Below are 19,453 nucleotides of genomic sequence, written 5' to 3' on the forward strand. Positions count from 1 at the left end.
CTCTTCCCAGCCTAAATTGTGAGCACCCTAAATTCCCATGGGTTGTTGAGACCTAATAGCATCCTGGCTTAGAGATGGGATTGCACCTGGGTCTGCACAGGAAACTGGCCTAGTGTGTGTGCTGCTTGGTGCAGCGTACCACCAGCCACATGGAAAAACCCACAGCCTGCAATAAAAGATTCGCCTTTGGTCACCACTTGACATTAGCTGTGGTTTAATCTGTGTAATGTTTTTTCCCCCCCGCCATCTAAGCCTCAATTTCCTATCCATAAAATATGTTGGTTTTGGCCAGGCATGATGGCTCACGCCTGTAATCCCAACACTTTGGGAGGCCAAGATGGCCTGATCACCTGAGGTCAGGAGTTCAAGTCCAGCCTGGGCAACATGGCAAGACCCCATCTCTACTAAAAATACAAAAAACTAGCTGGGCGTCATGGCACATGCCTATAATCCCTGCTACTTGGGAGGTTGGGGCAGGAGGCAGGAGGCAGGAGAATCGGTTGAACCCGACAGGCAGAGGTTGCAGCAAGCCGAGATCGTGCTACTGCACTCTAGCCTGGGCCATGGAGCAAGACTCTGTCTCAAAAAAAAAAAGTTGGTTTTATTAGATGGCAGAGAATATTTTTTTTTCTCTATCCAAAAGCTGTGATTTTAATCTAGAACACTGAATGTAGGTCAGGATCCACCCCATTTTCAGAAATCTGGGAAGATCTTTTTTTATTTCCAGCTTCTTGGAATAAATAATTTCCAGGATGTTACAAACATTGATGAAGTTCACCAGAACAGACCCAGGGTTAACATTTTAAAGTCGTTAGATATGGCTCCAGGAAAAGGCAGGAGAAGGCACCCGTGAGACCCTGCAGAGGAGGCCTCACCCTGGGCAGCCTTAGGGCTGACCCGCTGCCTTACTGAGCGTATTCCCGCCTCTACCCCCAGAGACTCACTCTGTGGGTCCGGTGTCACCTCGATTCTAAATTCCCTGCTTCCTAGTGAATTATGCTAACGCACTTTAGAAGCCTGGCCAATAAATGCTTTGAAATTTAAGGATAGCTATCCTGAAAAAATTTAATATAACCTAAATTGATAGTCTCGTGATGTCAGTATTCAGAAGAGGCGTTCTATTTCAGCAAGTGGTTTTCAGAAAAAAATAAAATAACCTGAGTTTTTCTCCTGCCACACTCCCCTCTTGCTTTTATGCTGCAAAAAGAGCTTGTTGCTTGCCTGATGCACCGTGTTGTTCTCTGCCTCTGAAGATATAGCTCCCTGAGCCTCCCCACGTTGTCCACCTCTCCAATACCATTGCTCCACTGGGAAGCTGGCCCGGAGGTGCCCTACCATGTTCATCTCTCCTAGCCCAGGGCTGTCTTTAACGTTACAGAGACACAGATATCAAAGTGTTGCAATTTATTTGGCTTTCATTAATTTGCCGGGAGCAAGGGAGGGTAGATACAAAGTACTCCTCTAACCTGTTATTTCCCTTGCTGTTAAATGTAAAGAAGACTGATGTAAGAATCTTTGCCTTCCACCAGTCATAACCATGGTATGCACAGAGCTTATGAATCATCTTCTAAATCCACAGCTAGTTTTAAAATTTAGCTTCCAGGCTAGATCTGCAGGAAATGATTGTGAGATCATAAACGCTATGGAGTGAATATGAAGTTACTTACCAGATGCCATAAAGTTAGCTCAAGGAATCCTGAGGAAGGTGTCACTAAGAAAACTGCTTTCAAAGCGGAGTCAGACCTGCATGGCATTTATTATCTCCATCGTGTTACCATGCCAAACATATAAATAGCTTCAAAGTGAGTTCAGATTAAAACACAGAAAAATCTTTGGATATATTCACAGGCAGTAGGGGTCATGTAACAAGTTAGTAATGAAAATAAAAGATATTTGAGGTGCAGCCTCAACTTTTTAAGATGGATCTTGAATAAAAAGGTCTAATGAAATATTCTATGGTATTTTCTCTGGGATTTAAAAAAAAAACAAAGCCAAACAAAAAACAAGGGGGCACTGGAACAACGTTTTAGATAGACCACGGGTGTTTCCCAGTGGGCATTTGTAGTGCACTTACTTAACTGAGAGCCCTCTCATATGAAACTGGAATGTCACCACCATGTGACAAAGCATAGACTAGCCGTGACCTAATATGTACTGACCATGACTAACGCAGAAGTCCAGGTCACTGCGGTTGTATTTCCTGTGGCCTCAGTGTTCTGGGGTTAGGGTTAACAGAGATAATTTATTTCTGTGTTCAAGTCTCTAATTCTTCCATCATGTAGACTATAGGTGGGAGCAGACTGGATTCAGCATTGCTACAATAAAAAACAACAAATAGAACCACCACCAACACCACGTATTGAGAACTCCATGTGCCAGGCACTGTGCCAAATACTTGATTTGATTATCTCTTTTAATACACAATCCTGTGTGACAGATCCTACCATGAGACCCATTTTACAGATAGACAACTGAGGCTGGGGAAGTTGGAAATGGAGGAGCCAGGATTCAAGTCACAGCAGTCTGGCTCCTGTGCCCAAGCTTTTAATTTGTATCCTATTCACTTTTCATAAATGAATGACTCGTGTTGGAGGTGTTTTTATCCTTGGGGCCAGTTTTATTCAGCCAGTTTCCTTTGGTGGTGGTTTTAATGTGTTAGGGAAGAATGCATGTATTCCCCACAGCTGGGCACCTTTGTGCTGGATCACCTGGCTACAGCTCATGCGTAGTGCAGATTACCACATCCCGCCCCCATGACTCAAGCAATTGTGCTGTGGGTATAGTAGGGTATGTTCAAAAAAGGCAATTCACAAAGCAGCTGTCCCAACTACCAAGAAAAACAAATGTGGCATAGCCCATGATAGAACCCCCTTTTTTCATTATTAGACATGAACAGAAGCTCATTAATGCCATCCAGTAAGTTCAAGCCCTATAACTTAAGTACACCATCAGGACCCAGAAAGAAACCTGTTGTCTTGTGATGTTGTTGTTGCTTGGTTGACCTCATAATGTCTTGACAGGGCGCAAGACACCCTTCATGATCTGGTCTTACCTCTCAGGACTCCCCCCATCCTTACCATTGTTTGTTGATCTCTAGTGCAGCCAAATGAAGCCCGTCATGCTTGCCCTCTGCCTGGAAGCTCTTCCTTCCCTTTTCCTGGCCAATGGCTACTGTCCCTTCAGAGTACTGTTCAGATGAAACCTCCTCCAGGCAGCCTGTGCTGACTCCTAAGGGCTGGGCTAGGTGCCCCTTGGGTGCTTCCACAGTCCCCTCTGCTTACCCAGTTGTATATGTGTCATACTATGTTCTGTAATTCCTATTTTTTGTCCATCTTCGCTGGCTTACATTGACCCCTTAAAAGCCATGACTAGGGCTGGGCACGGTGGCTCACGCCTGTAATCCCAGCACTTTGGGAGGCCGAGGCAGGTGGATCACAAGGTCAGGAGATCGAGACCATCCTGGCTAACATGGTGAAACCCCATCTACTAAAAATACTAAAATTAGCTGGGTGTGGTGGCACGCACCTGTGGTCCCAGCTACTCGGGAAGCTGGGGCAGGAGAATTGCTTGAACCCAGGAGGCAGAGGTTGCAGTAAGCAGAGATTACGCCACTGCACTCCAAGCTGGGTAACAGAGTGAGACTCCATCTCAAAACAAAAAACAAAAAAACAAAAAAAACATGATGCCATGATTGGGTAGTGTTTACTTTTGGATAAATACCTGGACATATGATAGACAATAAATGTTTGAGAGAGAGAAATGACCTACTGGGTAAGACCAAAAACTAATGTATACTATGTCTAGTGTTCACAGTTGACAAGATGCTTTCACATACATGACCTCATTTAATCCTCCTGGCAACTCTGGGAAATAGATTTCTGCATCCCTGTTGTACTAACCAGGAAACATCAGCCTGCCCTGATGGCAGGGACGTGGTTAGCAGATGGAAAGCCAGGACTCAGGCTCAGGTCTTGAAACTCAGATCTTATGCCCCATGTACCACCATGTGGATATTCTCGAGGCGTCTCTCTGAAATATTTCCAGAATCTTTCACAAAAGTCCTGTGTCATCCTTGTCCTGGCCAACTAGACTCAGAGGGAGGATTGATGGATTTTCATCTTCCTCTTCCCCTTCGTCTTTTCTTCTTAGCATCTTCCTACCGTCCCCACCACCGCGCTTTTCCACCAAAAGCCTGCTGCTGGCATGTAATGGACCCTTTCCAAGTTTCAAGGTGTTGACAGTAAATCTTTTGTATTTAGACCAGGCCGGCTGCTTTCCTTCTTTTCTTGTGGGTAGAACTCTGGAAAAGTGGAGGGGGGTGGGTGGGGCTTCAGGTAAAGTGCGTCAGCAAATCAGGTAAGTCAGATCCTCGTTGTGTTAGTGGGTAAGAGATGAACTGGGGGAGGGGTGTGTGTTTGGGCAGTGAGCAAGCCAGCAAGAGAATGTGAGTGGGCGGCCAGTTGGTTGGCAAGTGAGAGGCTGTGGAGAGGTTGCTGCTGGGACGGGCTTTGCAATTAAACAGTTGAGCAGATCTTAATAGCAGACTGGGGCGGTGCTCTCTGCAGGCCTGCGGGGAGCGGGGGAAGCAAGCGAGCTGGAAGCATCTTTGGGCACAGAGCAAGATACGAATTTCATAAGCACATAACCTGAGGAATAGAATGCAACCAGAGGAGGGAGAAATAGAGATTCCAGGCAGCGTTTCCTAAACTTAAAAAATTCTGAATACCCAGTTTTGCTTTGTTCTGGGGACCTCTGGCAATGCTGCTGAAGGGAGGAATTTGCAATTTCATAGAAAAGTGAATTTTATCACCACAGTGGAACATGAGACCAAGGTCATAAATCCCTTTGTTTGGAGTGTCCATTCTGAACTCCTTTTATACTTTTATTTGCAGGAAGAGGCTATACCAGCAAGTATTATGGTTTTACTGGGTGGGGTGGCAAGGCCAGGAAGAGATGGGAGATGCTGTTAAAGGTCCTTTCTCCAAAACATTCAGAGATCAGAGGAACTCAAGAGGTCAAAGTAGGCTGACGTCATTGTTCGTCCATTTATTCAGTAAACCTTTCTTGAGCACCTACTGCGTGCCATGCGCTGGTTGGCAGTGAGGTGAAGATGATAGTGATGAAAACACAAGCATGGTCCCTGTCATCGTGGAACCTAAGTAAACACACACCAAAAAAAAAAAAGGCCCAAGAAAAATCATGGCCTGAGGGGAAGGCACTGAGATGACAAGGACCTCCTTCCCAGTGGTTCCCTGAGGAGGTGATTTCCAAGGTCCCAGCACAGGGATGAGCAGGAATGTGTGGGTCAGGGGGTAGGGGTGAGAGCTCTCAGCATAGAGAGCAGCACATTTCAGAGGTCCTGGAGTAGGGAAGGAGGTGGCAGGTGCAGCTGCGTGGTGGCCACTTCCATTTCAGAAGTCTTCTGGAATGTCTTTTTTCTTTCTTTCTTTTTTTTTTTTTTTGAGACAGAGTCTTGCTCTGTTGCCCAGGCTGGAGTGCAGTAGCACGATCTCAGCTCACTGCAACCTCTGCCTCCCGGGTTCAAGCAATTCTCCTGCCACAGTTTCCCGAGTAGCTGAGATTATAGGTGCGTACCACCACGCCTGGCTGATTTTTACATTTTTAGTAGAGATGGGACTTTACCATGTTGGCCAGGCCGGTCTCAAACTCCATCTCCTGGAATCTCTTGATGAGCCCCTGTGAGGTTCCCCTGGCCAGGGCATCCCCCCAGGTTATTCAGGACAGACCTGTCCCCAAGAGACTGCCTGCCACTGCTGCTTCTTGTGAATGTCACTGTGAGGGGAATAAATAAGGATAAACCAGAAAAGCAAACTGTAAGAAATCTGAAACCAGTTGTCAGTTTTCAGGTGCCCAGGAGCATGACAATATGCCTAAGGGACCATAACAGGACTTCACATGGAGCTGGGTCTAAAGCAGATGACCTGGTGGCTGCAGCGTGTTCCACACAGGCGAGCATTGTGAGGCCAAAGGACTGGTGTTGAGCAGGATGAAAAGCACAGTGTTGGTTAATTCTAAAGAGTGAACCTGCAGGAAGAAATGAACTTCGGCCTTGGAGTGGGGGTGGGGCGGGGCTAGAAGGAAGAGAGGCTTGGAAGTGTGTTGTGTAAACGTGATTCTGTTCCGTCTAATCTTTTACTACCTGTAGGGACAGGTGGATGCAGCAGAGCTGCTGGCAGGAAAGGTGGAGTTTTTTCAAGGTCACGGGTTAAGCAATAGAGTAGAGTATCTTTGCAGCTGCAAGAGGAGGTGCGAGCAGCTTGTTCACAAGGTGTATTTTGCAGGAGTTTCCCCTTACAAGATCTTATTTGCTTGAGAGTAGCGTTAGGGATTTCTGTGCCAACAGTTAGCTGGATCTCTGCGGTTGAATCGTTATCACCAATCTATAGTTAAAATAAGCATTTAAAAAAAAAAAGGGAGTCTACTTTCAAAGTTTTCCCAAAGTGCCAGTCTGAAGCAGCTACCTTTAAAAGCTGTTCTTGAATAATAGGTTGCTATATCCTAGTCTGTAATCTTGGACTAATGTCTGAGGAAGGAAAAAAAAAAAAAAGAATATTCTCTCTTTGTCCGATTAAGAAGTGGAGGTAGACAGCGATTCGACATGTTGTACGGGCGAGGCTGTGCTGAGCTTGCGTCTGGGACAATGACCAGACAGATGAAAGGAGAACTGAGAGATATTTTTAGCACATCAGGACTGCTTTGAAACATTGATTTTTTTCCATCTCCTCCCACCCCCCATAATTCCAGCAGGAGGGTTCAGTGGCAGGTGCTTTAATTCAGTGTGTAAACATCTTCTATATTACACACTAAAATATTCAAGAGGAAAGGGAGTTGCTGATTTGAAGGCGTAGCTTTCAAACCCACGTCTGTGGGCTCGGTGGTCAGTGTCCCGCCACGCAGTCTGAAAGTGTGACGTGACCAAGGAGGATCCCCAGGAGGATCCTGTGTCTTCTGTGGCCAGGGACTACTCCTTTCCTCAGAGGAGCGGGTTCACAGGAAACCGGAGCAGGAGAATGCCTTTAGCCCCACTCCTGTTAGTCCTCGGTCCCTTCTCCTTTGATCAGGTGGTTCAAGCACGCCTTGAAGTTCCGGTGTTCAAACAACGTGACCTCTGCAATTAGGTTCTAACACTTGTCAGTGCCCAACTTAAACCACTAGCAATGTTAGTTAAAAACCTCAGGGAGGCCGGGCGCGGTAGCTCATGCCTGTAGTCCCAGCACTTTGGGAGGCCTAGGTGGGCAGATCACTTGAGGTCAAGAGTTTGACACCAGCCTAGCTAACATGGTGAAACTCTGTCTCTACTGAAAATACAAAAAAAAGTTAGCCAGGTGTGGTGGCAGGTGCCTGTAATCCCAGCTACTTGGGAGGCTGAGGCAGGAGAATCGCTTGAACCCGGGAGGCAGAGGTTGCAGTGAGCTGAGATTGTGCCACTGCATTCCAGCCTGGGTGACAGAGCAAAACTCCGTCCAAAAAAAAAACCACCTCAGGGGGCTGTAAATCAAGCACAACTGAAGCAAAGATAAAAACGGGCAGTCTCAGAATCACCTTTGAAGGTGGAAGGGAGGGCGTTTGTGTGTGGCAAGAAGAGTGTACATTCATACAAGGGTTTTTACTCCTCCTTTGAAAAGTCCTGCTTGGTGGCTGGCCAGTTTGTCATGCTTGGCTGCCCAAGCAAGTGGTGGCAGTTGGAGCACAGGAGAAAGCCGCAGGGGGTGAGGAAGAAGCGCTGGAGAGGGCGCCTCCACCTTTCGGCTGCCCCGACCTGTCTCCAGCCCCAGGGCATGTGGTTCTGGGCCGGGCACTGGCCCTCTCTCTGTGGACTGTACCAGGCAGCAGGTAGCGCACAAGCTCTGAGGTCAGGCTGCCTGGGCCTAAACTCCAGCTCTGCTCCTTGCTAGCATCTGGGCACATTCGAGTTACTTCATGCTTTGTGCCTCGGTTTCCTCACTGTGAAATGGGGATGGTAACAGGACCCTCGTCCCAGGACTGCTGTGTGGATTGAAGTGCCTGCAAGGGGATCTGTCTTTTCTGGGATCGCGGTGGATGCTGTGTTCCAGGTGAGGGAGTCTCTTGCTTTCTCCTACCTCTTGCAGCCGCTTTGCCTCTGAGTGGCAAACAGCAAGTGGCTGAAAATCACAATAAGCCCGTCAGAGAGTGGTGATAGGCCACAAGGCCACAGTGGGATGGGCTCTCCATGCCCTCACCTATGGAGCGGGATCAGGGCGTCCCTTCTTCCTGGGGTGCCCACATCATTCCCTTGGAAGTTTAGACGGCAGCCCTTGCCTTGCCAGACGCAGCGACGCCTCCCAGCTACACGTGGACTCTGCGGCCCAGCCTCCCTCAGATGTCCTGCGTTGCCTGAGGGAGACCAGGGGCCCTGGGGGGTGGCTGTCGCTGGCCTGGGGACGGGGTCCCCGCAGGTGTTAAGGGTTCTCAGCGGCATTCGCCAGCGTCAGGTCAGACTTAGCCATGGGGCCCGAACTCTCCACGAGTTGGTTCTTGTTGGGGATGATGCCCTTCATCGAACCCCTTGGTCCCTAGCCTGTATCGTCTCAATCTCTTCGCAGTTGTCAGAAGGCCCAGCCGCCACCCTGAAACAGCCCAAAGCTCTCTGAAGAGCACGAGCTTTTATGCTTCTCTCCCCGATCAACTGACTTTTTCGTTGCTTCTGTGGAGGCTTTCTGTGGGAGAAAAGCGTGTTTATGGGGCAAGCTTAGAGAGCTCCGGTCCCCATGGTGGGATTTTTTGAGTGGCTCTGCCCACGTGGTGGTGAGCCCCAGTGAGGATGGGACGCATTTTCTGCTAGAATGGCAGTGCGAGGCTGCCACCTCGTGGCCAGCACGAGGCAGTGTGTGTCTCCCTTGCTGGAGCTTCTGGGTGAAATAAACTCATTTTAAAGGTCTTTAGTAAGGCCCTCACTCCCTCACTCTCTCAGTGTGCATATCACTCCAGCTCCAGGGCTTAACGCGTCTGTTGTGGCATCTCTCAAATCTGCCGTCTCTTTGACTCCAGAGTCACTACCTTCCAATAAGCCCTTCTGCTGACTCCAGACCGATCCTTCTAAAGCATAGATGTCATTGTCTTTCCCTCTTTCATGGCTCCTCATTTTCCAGGTTCCAGCCCATGTCTCAGGAGGCTGCTGCACCCACTCCTCTGCCCCAGCCTGTGTCTGCGCACAGCTCTTCTCTCTTCCTTCTGGTTTCGTCTGGCTGACACCTGCTCATCCGAGAGTCATCTCAGATGCCACCTCCTCCAGGGATCCCCCGTATTAGATTAGCTTCCCTCTTCCCCATTCCTAGCTGACTACTTTCATTATGCTTCAGATCCTTTTTTTTGGAAGAAAAAGAAAGAAAGGGAAGACAGACTGGCCAGAAGGAAGAGAGAGAAGGAGGGAGGGCATATCAGAGAATTCAACACACTGCGTTTTAACCAGATACTTTTCTTCGTCTCCCACAAGGCATCAGAGCAGAGACTGCTTTTCATCTCTCTCTCCCTTGTGTAATAGCACAGTGTCTGGCAGATAACTGTTGCTTGCTAATTATTAGAAGGAAGAAAGGGAGGGAGAATAAAAGCCAGCATCACCATGCGTTCTTCCTAAGTGCGACGGATGTCAGAAAAGAACTCTGTTAGGCTCAAGGGGCCCTAGAGGAACGGCGCTGCGTGCTGGTTCAGATGGTAGCAAATGCTCTCACCTGCATTGACAACACTTCTTCACCTCTTCTTTCTACCACCACAGCGACTGTCTCCCTCCAGCCCATCTTACTGCTAAGTTCATCTTTTATGCAGCATAGCTTCAGTCACCTCATTTCTTTATCAAAACACTTCGACAGAAGAGTTCCAAATGCCATTTAGCCGGGCCGTCCAGGGCCTCCACAGGATGACCCCAGCCCACCTAGTTTTCTACCACTCTTTATGTGTTTCCTAAGTACCATTCATTATTTTCGGACTTGGTACTTGCTGATGAATTTAATTACTTACTTGAGAGTGTGGCAAAAGCACATCCTAAAATTTCAATTAAAAGGAGTTTGATTGACCTGCTCTGAGTTTAAGGCACGTGCTGGTCACTGTGGGAGCCATTAAAGAAGGTATTGTTCTGTGGCCACCAGGAACGGATAGCCCAGCTGGGGACAAGACAAAAAAGCAGGAGGCATTAAGGAACAGAGAGCAGAAAGGAACATGTCACAAGTGCGCAATTAATCGCCAAATATATGGCTGAAGAAGGGGTGGTGATGAAACCAGATAACGTGTGTGAAAGTGCCTCTCCCCATCAGACTCCCAGTTCCGAGCAGCCCTACAGTCGGCCCCTTCACAGGGCATAACCCCGTCATTCCACCTCAAACGTACACACTCGGCCTGTCCTGCAAAGCCCGTCGTGATAAGGCCTGCTTCTCCCAACCTCATGGGACCCCCGACCCTGGAACCCTGAGCTGCAGAGCTGGAGAGAATGCACTGTTGTTTAGTATACATGTTCCTTGAAACATTCCTCCCCATTTTCCTTTGGTGTTTAACCTGTTCTTCCCTTAAAAAGCGGCTTTTCCTTTAAAATCCAGCCTGGAGCTCCCCAATGAAGACTTCTCTGGCGCTGCACGCAAAACTCACCACCTGCAGAGTCTCTGCTGTCCCTTGTCAAATACGTGTTTGTGACATACACTGGAAGGCATCGGGCACGTTTCTGTCGTCTGTGTGACTGTGGACCTCTGCCGCAGGGGCCATGTCCTTTCCCTTTACAGTGACTGATGAGGTACACATTTTGTCAGTGTTTGTCACGGACTGAAACTTAACACATTAGAAAGGACAGCAAAGTCAGTTGACTCTAAATTGTTAAGGCACAAGCTCTGTGAGTTCAGAAGAGACATGTGCCAGAATCGGTCCCAGGAGGTTCTTAGAACCTACCAGTTCTAAGTAGGAATTCTTAGAATTGGAAGGTCAAAGCTTTGTACATGTGAAATAGATCAAACAATAAAAAGAATCCCATGTGGAATGGCGCAGTGTCTGTGGCTCCTGACGGCTCCCCCATTCTCTGCTCCAGGCAGCGGGAGGAGAAAGCCTGCGGAGTGGGGGCAGCGGAGACAGAACATCTTAGCCCGAGCAGAGGCTTTATCTAAGGAAGTAGAGCGAATGCCCTGAAGGTGGGTTGGACTTAGGTGGTAGAAAGGTTTCAAATGCACTCTGTTATCTTGTAGGTAGTGGCTGCCGTTTATTACTTTAGAAACTCATGGCGACTTCATCAAAGTGGTGTTTTAGAAAGATGATCCAGGGCCGTCTTTTCCCTTTGAGAGTGGGAGGTGCCCTGCGGCCCTACCTTCATTTTCTGTGATGGTATTCCCAGTGGTTTCCTCCCTGTGGCTGTGCGGCTTAGTGGTGAACCAAGAGGCTTAGGATGCAGGTGCAAAGCCCCTCTACTCTTTTAATACCTCACCACAAGGTGCAGGATCTTTCCTTCTGTAAACAAAGGCTTTCCTTCTGGCACTGCCCTTGACCTGCTCGGAGCTGTTCTCTGATCCTTTGGGTCTCTCTGCCCTCGTGACTGGCAATGACCTGCTAGGCAGCAACCCCCATGCAGCAGGTGGTCCTCCGGAGCTGAGTCACCGCCCCGGGAACCGGGCCCCGGTGAGGCCATACAAGGCAGTCCCACGCCGGGCGGGTGTGAGTGGCCTCTCCACCTGGCCCCTGGGTCTGGGAGGGCTCTTTCAGTTTGACACAGAGAGCAGAGGAAACTCGGAGTTTTGGCAAAGCAGAAAAACGTTTTACCTGTGATCACAGTTATGGGCCTTGGTCAGTCATTTGATTTCAGCACACCAAAATTATCATTACAGATACCCTGAGACATGGAAAGGAAGGAAGGAAGCTTTTAAATGATGTTTTAAGATTCTGTTTGACCTGATGAATTAAGAGCGCTGAGAGGTAATATAACATGGAGAGCTATCTAAGCCATTGATTGATATTGTAGGCAATGAACAAGTGAGGCTCAGATTATTTTTAAAAATTTTTTCATGGGCACTGATGGATGTTTAAAAAATTATGACGTGTTCTGTTCATTTCCAGAGAAGAGAAAAATGTAGTGTTGCTTTTGAAAGGAGGTTTTTTTTAAAAAAAAAAAAAGTCTAGCTTATTCATTACACCAGTGAATAGCGATGACTTCAGTCTAAAAAGCAAGTTAACCATCATCTCTCTCCTTGCCTGGGAAAAGAAGCCTTTATCTAAGTAGCCACAAGATGGGCAGGGCTGACCACCCGGTCATTTCGGCTGATCAGGATTTTCCAAAAAACAAAAAGCTCTCTCTGTTTTCACAACTGAGTGACAACTCTTAGGAAATACTACCAGCTTACTCAGTTCGAGTAAGGCCATGGAGAAGTCTGGTGACAGTTAATCATTCAGTTGCCTGGATGCACATGTTACACGTGGCTAACGATGCTGTGACCACTGGGAGCTTTCAGAATTGGAGAAAACAGCATCATGTCTCTTGCTTTCTGAACACGGAATTTTTAACTTTTTTTTTTTTCTGGAGACAGAGTCTCGCTCTGTCACCCAGGCTGGAGTGCAGCCTCCACCTCCCGGGTTCAAACAATTCTCCTGCCTCAGCCTCCCAAGTAGCTGGGATTACAGGCGCCCACCACCACGCCTGGCTAATTTCTGTATTTTTAGTAGAGATGGGGTTTTGCCATGTTGGCCAAGCTGGTGTTGAGCCCCTGGCCTCAGGTGATCCACCCACCTTGGCCTCCCAAAGTGCTGGGGTTACAGGCCTGAGCCACTACATTCCCAGCCAGAATTTTTTAAGTTAAAAAAAAAAAAAAAAAGTTTCAGTGTTTGACCTTACCCATTATGTGCCCAGTTAGTTCTAGATCCGTGAAAGCTTCCTTAAAAAAAAGAAAAAGAAAAAGAAAAAGGAAAAAAAACGACTGTCATTTTCTTGGGAAGCTTTTCTTGAGCTCTGCATGTGTATGCCTGTGTCTGGGGCATACACAAGGACTCCGGCAGGTCCACTGAACTCTACCACATAGTTGCCAGATACACTGTAAACTGTGACCTGGAAGTTGCGATTTACTCTTTTATTTTTCTGTTTACTTTGCATGAGTACTGTATGTATAAAAAAGCAGCCACATATGGATGGTCAAAGGGTTTCCTAGAAATATGGATAGTCAGAGGGCTTCCTAGAAATATGGATGGTCAAAGGTGTCCTAGTTTTTCAGGTAAATTCTAGAAACCAGAACCATATCCCAATTCCTGTAGCCTTGATTATTTCAGATCAATAGAAGCAGAATCCAAATGCATTTGGAGCTTAGAGGTCAATTGATTTGGAACCCATTCCAGTCCAAAGAATCTCTAGATTCATTGATTTTAGAGTATTGTTTAGGGGAAAAGGACTTTAAAAGTTGGGCGGGGGGAGCTTTATTCTTTACTTTATAACCTGTGTGGGGTGGGAGAATTAACCTGTTCTGGATAGAGGCTGCAAAATCCAGTTCTGGTGACCACACTAGAAAGATTAATGAGCACTTAGCACCAAATTAAATACCCACCCCCCACCTTTATGAAGTGGAGGTAATAGTACAAATGTGACAGCATTAAACATTGAAGCCATTAGAAGGAACTTGGGAAGTGCTCAGGCACCGATGAGTTAAAAACACAGACATCCAGTAAGTGAGTTCCCGCTGGGCACGGGTCTGTTTATCCTGCCTTTCTGAAGTCAGAGCCAACATTCTTAATGGTTTTGAATGATTCAGAATGTTTCTTTTTTGGCAGGGCCAGTTTCCACACATGGGCTTATGACTAAAGCCCCTTCGGTGAGGTCCAAAGCAGAAACCGGCCTCACACTTAATGTCGTATTTCAGAATCGTCTTATTTTAGAGCAAAAGGAAAACTATTAAATACAGCTTGCTTATTTCAGACACGAAGGGACGGAACCAGGGAGGCTTTGGTCAGCCAGAGGTCACAGGACTGGAGAGAGAGGCCAGCCCAAGGCAGACCTCTGGGTTCTGGGCCCAGCCCTCCCTCCTCTGCACCACACAGCTCCTGTCCAGACCTCGGAAGGAGGTTCCAGCGTGGCCTCGGCGTTCCGCTGGAGGAGGCAGCTTGCCCTTTGAGATCATTTAGAAAACGACTTGGGTCAGAAAGGAGAACTTCGTTTTTACAAAAGGAAACAAATCAGTTATTTGCCATAGACAGCTTTTGCAAAACATCCTTTGCCAGTGTGTCAGGAATGTATTAGCTCTGGGACAGAAACAAGAATAATAACAGTTCTATCTACTATTCGCCAAAAGAAGAGACTTGATATACTTCTTTTTTTTTTTTTTTTTTTTTTGGATGAGAATTAACTTATGCCACACTAGTTCTTAATAAAACAAACTGAATCCTTACCGCAGGAGAAAGAATTGAGCAATGTTCTAAGAACATGCTGTACTCTTCGGGGCACTGAGTGAATGTAATATTTAGAAGATGCCCTTGAAGCTCACAAGTGCCTCTTGGGATGGAGTAAAGGGGGAGACACGGCGAGAGAACTCGGACAGAGAAGCTGTCCATGGGAGGAGAAGGCCTTGGGAAGAGCCATCGACTCACCCCCTTCCTGCTTGATTGAGGATTTTGGGGATCACAGATGCCATAGGAGAGAACCCATTTCTTCAAAGCCAGGAGGTGAACCGGCCCACCCCTGCTGTGCCCACCACACTACAGCCAGTAAGGGTTCTCCTCTGAACCTGAGCCACTGTCCCCGAGAGCCAGAAACCGGCCATGTGTGGCGTCCCCAGAAAAGGACATGAGCAGGTCCTCAGCCCTGCCACACACATTTGTCTAAGGAGAGAAAGCAAGTCAGCGAAATGCGATTTGCACCGAGATCTCTGCACCCAGGGAGCCCTCCTGTGGAGTCAATCCTATTTTTCCAGGTGGTGTTTAAATAGCTTCATGGATCACTTTGTTTTTTTTTTTTAATTGATTATTACAAAACGTGCTTCCCCCCAAAGAATGTTATTTCCCCCCAAAGAATCAGTATTCAGTTAAGCAACTCCAGGATGATCTTTTAGTCGGAGGAGCTGTCTTTTGGTCCTAGTAACACTAAGTGCCATTTTTTTCTCTTCCAAGCCCATGGACACAGTGTGGAGGAAAAATGATTCTATATTAAGCTTCTAGCATGATTTTGGAGATAAATGACAGCGACCTCCCAGACCCCCTCCCCAACACCTGTATTGCCTTATTGTTATTTTTATTTTTTTGAGACAGAGTCTCCCTCCGTCACCCAGACTGGAGTGCAGTGGTGTGATCTCTCAGCTCGGCTAATTTTTGTACTTGTAGTAGAGACGGGGTTCCGCCGTGTTGGCCCGGCTGTTCTCGAACTCCTGACCTCAAGTGATCCACCTGTCTCGTCTTCCCAAAGTGCTAGGATTACAGGCATGAGCCACTGTGCTCCGCCTTGTCTTTATTTTTAAAGTAGGCAATTTATTTTATTTTAATTGTGTGTGTGTGTGTATGACAGGGTCTCGCTCCGTTGCTGGAGTGCTGTGGCACCATCAAGGCTCACTGCAGCCTCAACCTCCTGGGCTCAAGTGATCCTCCTGCCTCAGCCTCCCAAGTAGCTGGGACTACAAACACTACCACGCCCCGCTACTTTTTAAATTTTTTGTAGAGAGACAGGGTCCTGCTGTGTTGCCCAGGCTAGTGTCAAACTCATGGCCTCAAGTGATCTTCCAGCCTTGGCCTCCCAAAGTGCTGGGATTACAGGTGTGAGCCATCATGCCCAGCCCAGTTTATTTTAAAAAGAGCTACTGGTTGGGTGCAGTGGCTCACGCCTGTAATCCTAACACTCTGGGAGGCCCAGGCAAGTGGATCACCTGAGATCAGGAGTTTGAGACCAGCCTGGCCAACATAGTGAAATCCCATCTCTACTAAAAATTAGCTAGGTGTGGTGGCGCATACCTGTAGTCCAGCTACTCGGGAGGCTGAGGCAGGAGAATCACTTGAACCTGGGAGGCGGAGCTTACAGTGAGCTGAGATTGTGCCACTGCCCTCCAGCCTGGATGACAGAGCGAGACTGTCTCAAAAAAAAAAAAAAAAAAAGAAAAGAAAAAGCTACTGAAGAGCAGAGTTTCGCTGTGTTAAGACCCCCATGCATCCATAATGGCCTTCCCTCAGATCTCTCTTCCAGGGAGCTAGGGCTGTCTACACATGCTCCGTAGAAACAAATGCACATTTCCTACACGGGAGTGAAATGGAGAATCATTGTGGTGATAGTTTAACTGAAATCTACCTTGGATTTTTTTTCTTCCCTGTTTTATTTGTTTAAAAAAATCATAATCCAGCAAATGCATCAAATTAAAGCTGTGGGTACAGTTCTAACAGAAAATCACACAGGAAGCTGGGACAATGGAACAGAAAGCAGTGGGTATTGTTTTCTTCTTAAGATTTTTATATTCACATTGGATGAGAATGTCTCCTAACCCTCCCCTTGCTGCTGTTTTTGGAATGGGTACCTTACTCATGGCCTCCATACATAGAGGGAGCAGATTCAGGACAAAGGCTTTGCACGCTCCTGAGTCCCTCCTAAGCAAGCACTGCCTTCCCTGCTCCTCCCGTTGCTCATGCTGGATTTTCTGCGCACTTGCAGTCATATGGAAACCGTCTTCCTTCTTAGCTGTGCGTGTCAAAGTCACCCCAGTGTTTCACCTGCAGTGTGAGTGGCATTTGGGGTCCCGCGACATGATCCTCTTCCTTTTGACTTCTGAAGTTGGGGTCAGGGAAAGGGACCCATTTTGAGCCAAAGGGCATTTTAAGGGTATCATTTCATATATTCACTGTCTCCAGCCAACACTGCACTCTAGACAAATGGGTACCTTTATGTCCCATTTATTAAGACATCCTGCAAAAGGGGCTCCTGGCCCCTGTGGGAAGCTTGAAAGGAACAGACCATATCCTGTTTCTTTTTGCTCCTACCTCTGTGGGGAATCCTTATTCTGACCCCAAAGTCTGGTGCCATACCTGTGGGTCCCTGCATCTCCTAGAATTCCCCCTATGCTAGTGTTTAGCCCGTGTAATAACAGTTTTCTGTCCACAGGGCTGTATCCCCTCCGGCTTGTAAACTCCGTGAAGACTGGCCCCAGGTCTCACTCGCTCCTGTCCACAGCAGTGCTTTCCACATGTTAGGTCTTAACAAACATCTGTTTCTTCTACTCTTCATAAAATTCACGTTTCTTCTCACCCCCTGCCATCCCTGATCCCAGCTAACTTTCACCCTGTGTGCGGGGGTGGGGGATCTACATTTGGGCTCCACCCCCACACGCCTGCTGGCCTGTCATCTCAGATCCCTGGTGGTGGGACATCTACTGTGGCTCTGCCCCATCCCCCACTGTCTTCACCCCTGCCACCTCTGGCATGGTTTTACTGTCCCCTCCCTGGAGTTCTCCCTTTCTCCCCTGCCCAGGCTGCCCCCGCTGGAAAGCCCAGCTCAGGCCCCTGGCCCTATGAAGCCTCTCCTGACTGAATAATCCATCAGCCTGCCCTGAGCTCATCTGGTCCCCGGTGACGACTGTGCTCTCCACCAGCAGGACACACCGGAGCACTTTCTCTGTCCCTGCGAGTTGGACTCCATTCCACAGTTAGGTCCTGGGTCACAGACAGACATTTCACATCCCCTCCTCGGTATTCTCCAGCAGTGTGCAGCACAGTGCAGGCTCCTAGGAGGCAGCTGGTGGATATCTACCCATGATTTTAAGAGGTCTGTCTTGACCAGGAGTGTCGAGAAGTGACCTGTGTCTCTGAAGCATTGCTGCTGGTTAGTCCCTCGTGGAAGAAGTGACATGTCCCTCCTGTGTCTGGCTCACGGGGACCAGCGCCTCCCATGTTTGCCCCTGCCGTGCCCTGTGGTTTCCTTTGACACCCTCTGTCATTGTCTATTTTTATGTTGTAAAATCCAGTGGGATTCACCTCTCCAATTTGCTCCCATGTCCTCCTGGTAAATTGTAAACGCGGTGAATCAATGATGAGTAATCAGTAGGCAGAAATGGAATTTCCTGGTCCCAGTTTCAGATCGTATCTGTCTTTCCCCAGACTCCTAACTTCTTGTTGGGACATCCCTTGGTCTGGCCCTTCCCTCCAGAGGAGCCCCCAGACCCACCCACAGCCTTGATTTACTGATGCCTAATCTTATTTTAGTTTTTCACACCAGTTTTAACAATTCGATTGTATAGATCTGGAAATTTTACCCCAAAATGTTAGCTGTTCCATCCCCTCACAGGGGAATGTGGTGGGGGGGGGGGGGGGTTAACATGTTGAAAATCTAGGTATCATGTGTTTTATTTGAGTTAGCTGTGTTTTCACAACAACTCCGAGAGTTAACATTATCATTTCTACTTAATAAATTTAAAAACACACACACACACACACAAAAACTAAAGCCCCAAAAGGATTGAACAGCTTGCCAAGGCTGTGTAACAAGTGAAATCTGAATCCAGGTCTGTATGATCCCAAAGCTTAAGCTGCTGCCCGTCTTCCTATTCCCAGTTCAAACGTGCCTTGAAATGGGAGCTCACTTGATAGCACTTGGCTTTTAAACGGCTACGTACGTGTAAGTTCCTTCACTCAAATATGCTGGGCCTCAGGAGGAGAGGCAGAGAGAAGGAAAAGGTATTGATTGATCGATTGGATTCTAAGCAGAGATAGACAGAGATAAGCTTCTAAGACCTTTCAGGCCCCAGAGTGTGACTGTTGAGCACCTAGGAAGTCCTCACTTGCCCCTTGACTTCCTGCCGGAGCCTCGGGAATCCCATCAGTGCAGCGTGCTCGCTGGCTGGGCTGGAACTTGCTGCTCTCCTCTGCCGTGGCAGGCTGGCTTCTGCCCCTAGATTGGAACTGCCAAGGGCTGCTATAGAAGGGACAGACTTCCAGTGCTCACCGGGGAGCCAGAGGTATCCTGGGAAGCTGAAAATGCATTTGTCAAGCTCAGGTCTTCACAGCTGAGAAACCCCGTCACTAACCCGCACAGTTTTCTTGACCAAAACTTTAAGTGCTCTGTTTTTCCCATCAGTAAATAATGTTCATACATCTAAATCCTCGGAGGTTGCAGGGACAGTGGCTAGAAAGCCCCCACATTATCTAGAGGAGTGACGGAGGGATGAAAGAAGCATGCTCTATAATTAGGTTTTATTACACGCTTTTAAAGGTTAACTGAAGGGCTTCCCAGCAGCTCCCCCAGCCACTTTTTCAAATACTGAAAGCTTCCAGAAAGCAGCAGACCGGGGTTCCTCACAATCTGACACAGACCTCAGTTACTGTTGAAAAGTGAAAGAGGGCCGGGCACGGTGGCTCACACCTATAATCCCAGCACTTTGGGAGGCCAAGGTGGGCGGATCACCTGAGGTCAGGAGGTCAAGACCAGCCTGGCCAACATGGCAAAACCCCATCTGTATTAAAAATACAAAAATTAGCCGGGTGTAGTGGCGCACGCCTAAAACTC

This window comes from Macaca thibetana, chromosome 3, assembly GCF_024542745.1.
Source record: "Macaca thibetana thibetana isolate TM-01 chromosome 3, ASM2454274v1, whole genome shotgun sequence".
Classification (NCBI taxonomy): Eukaryota; Metazoa; Chordata; class Mammalia; order Primates; family Cercopithecidae; genus Macaca; species Macaca thibetana.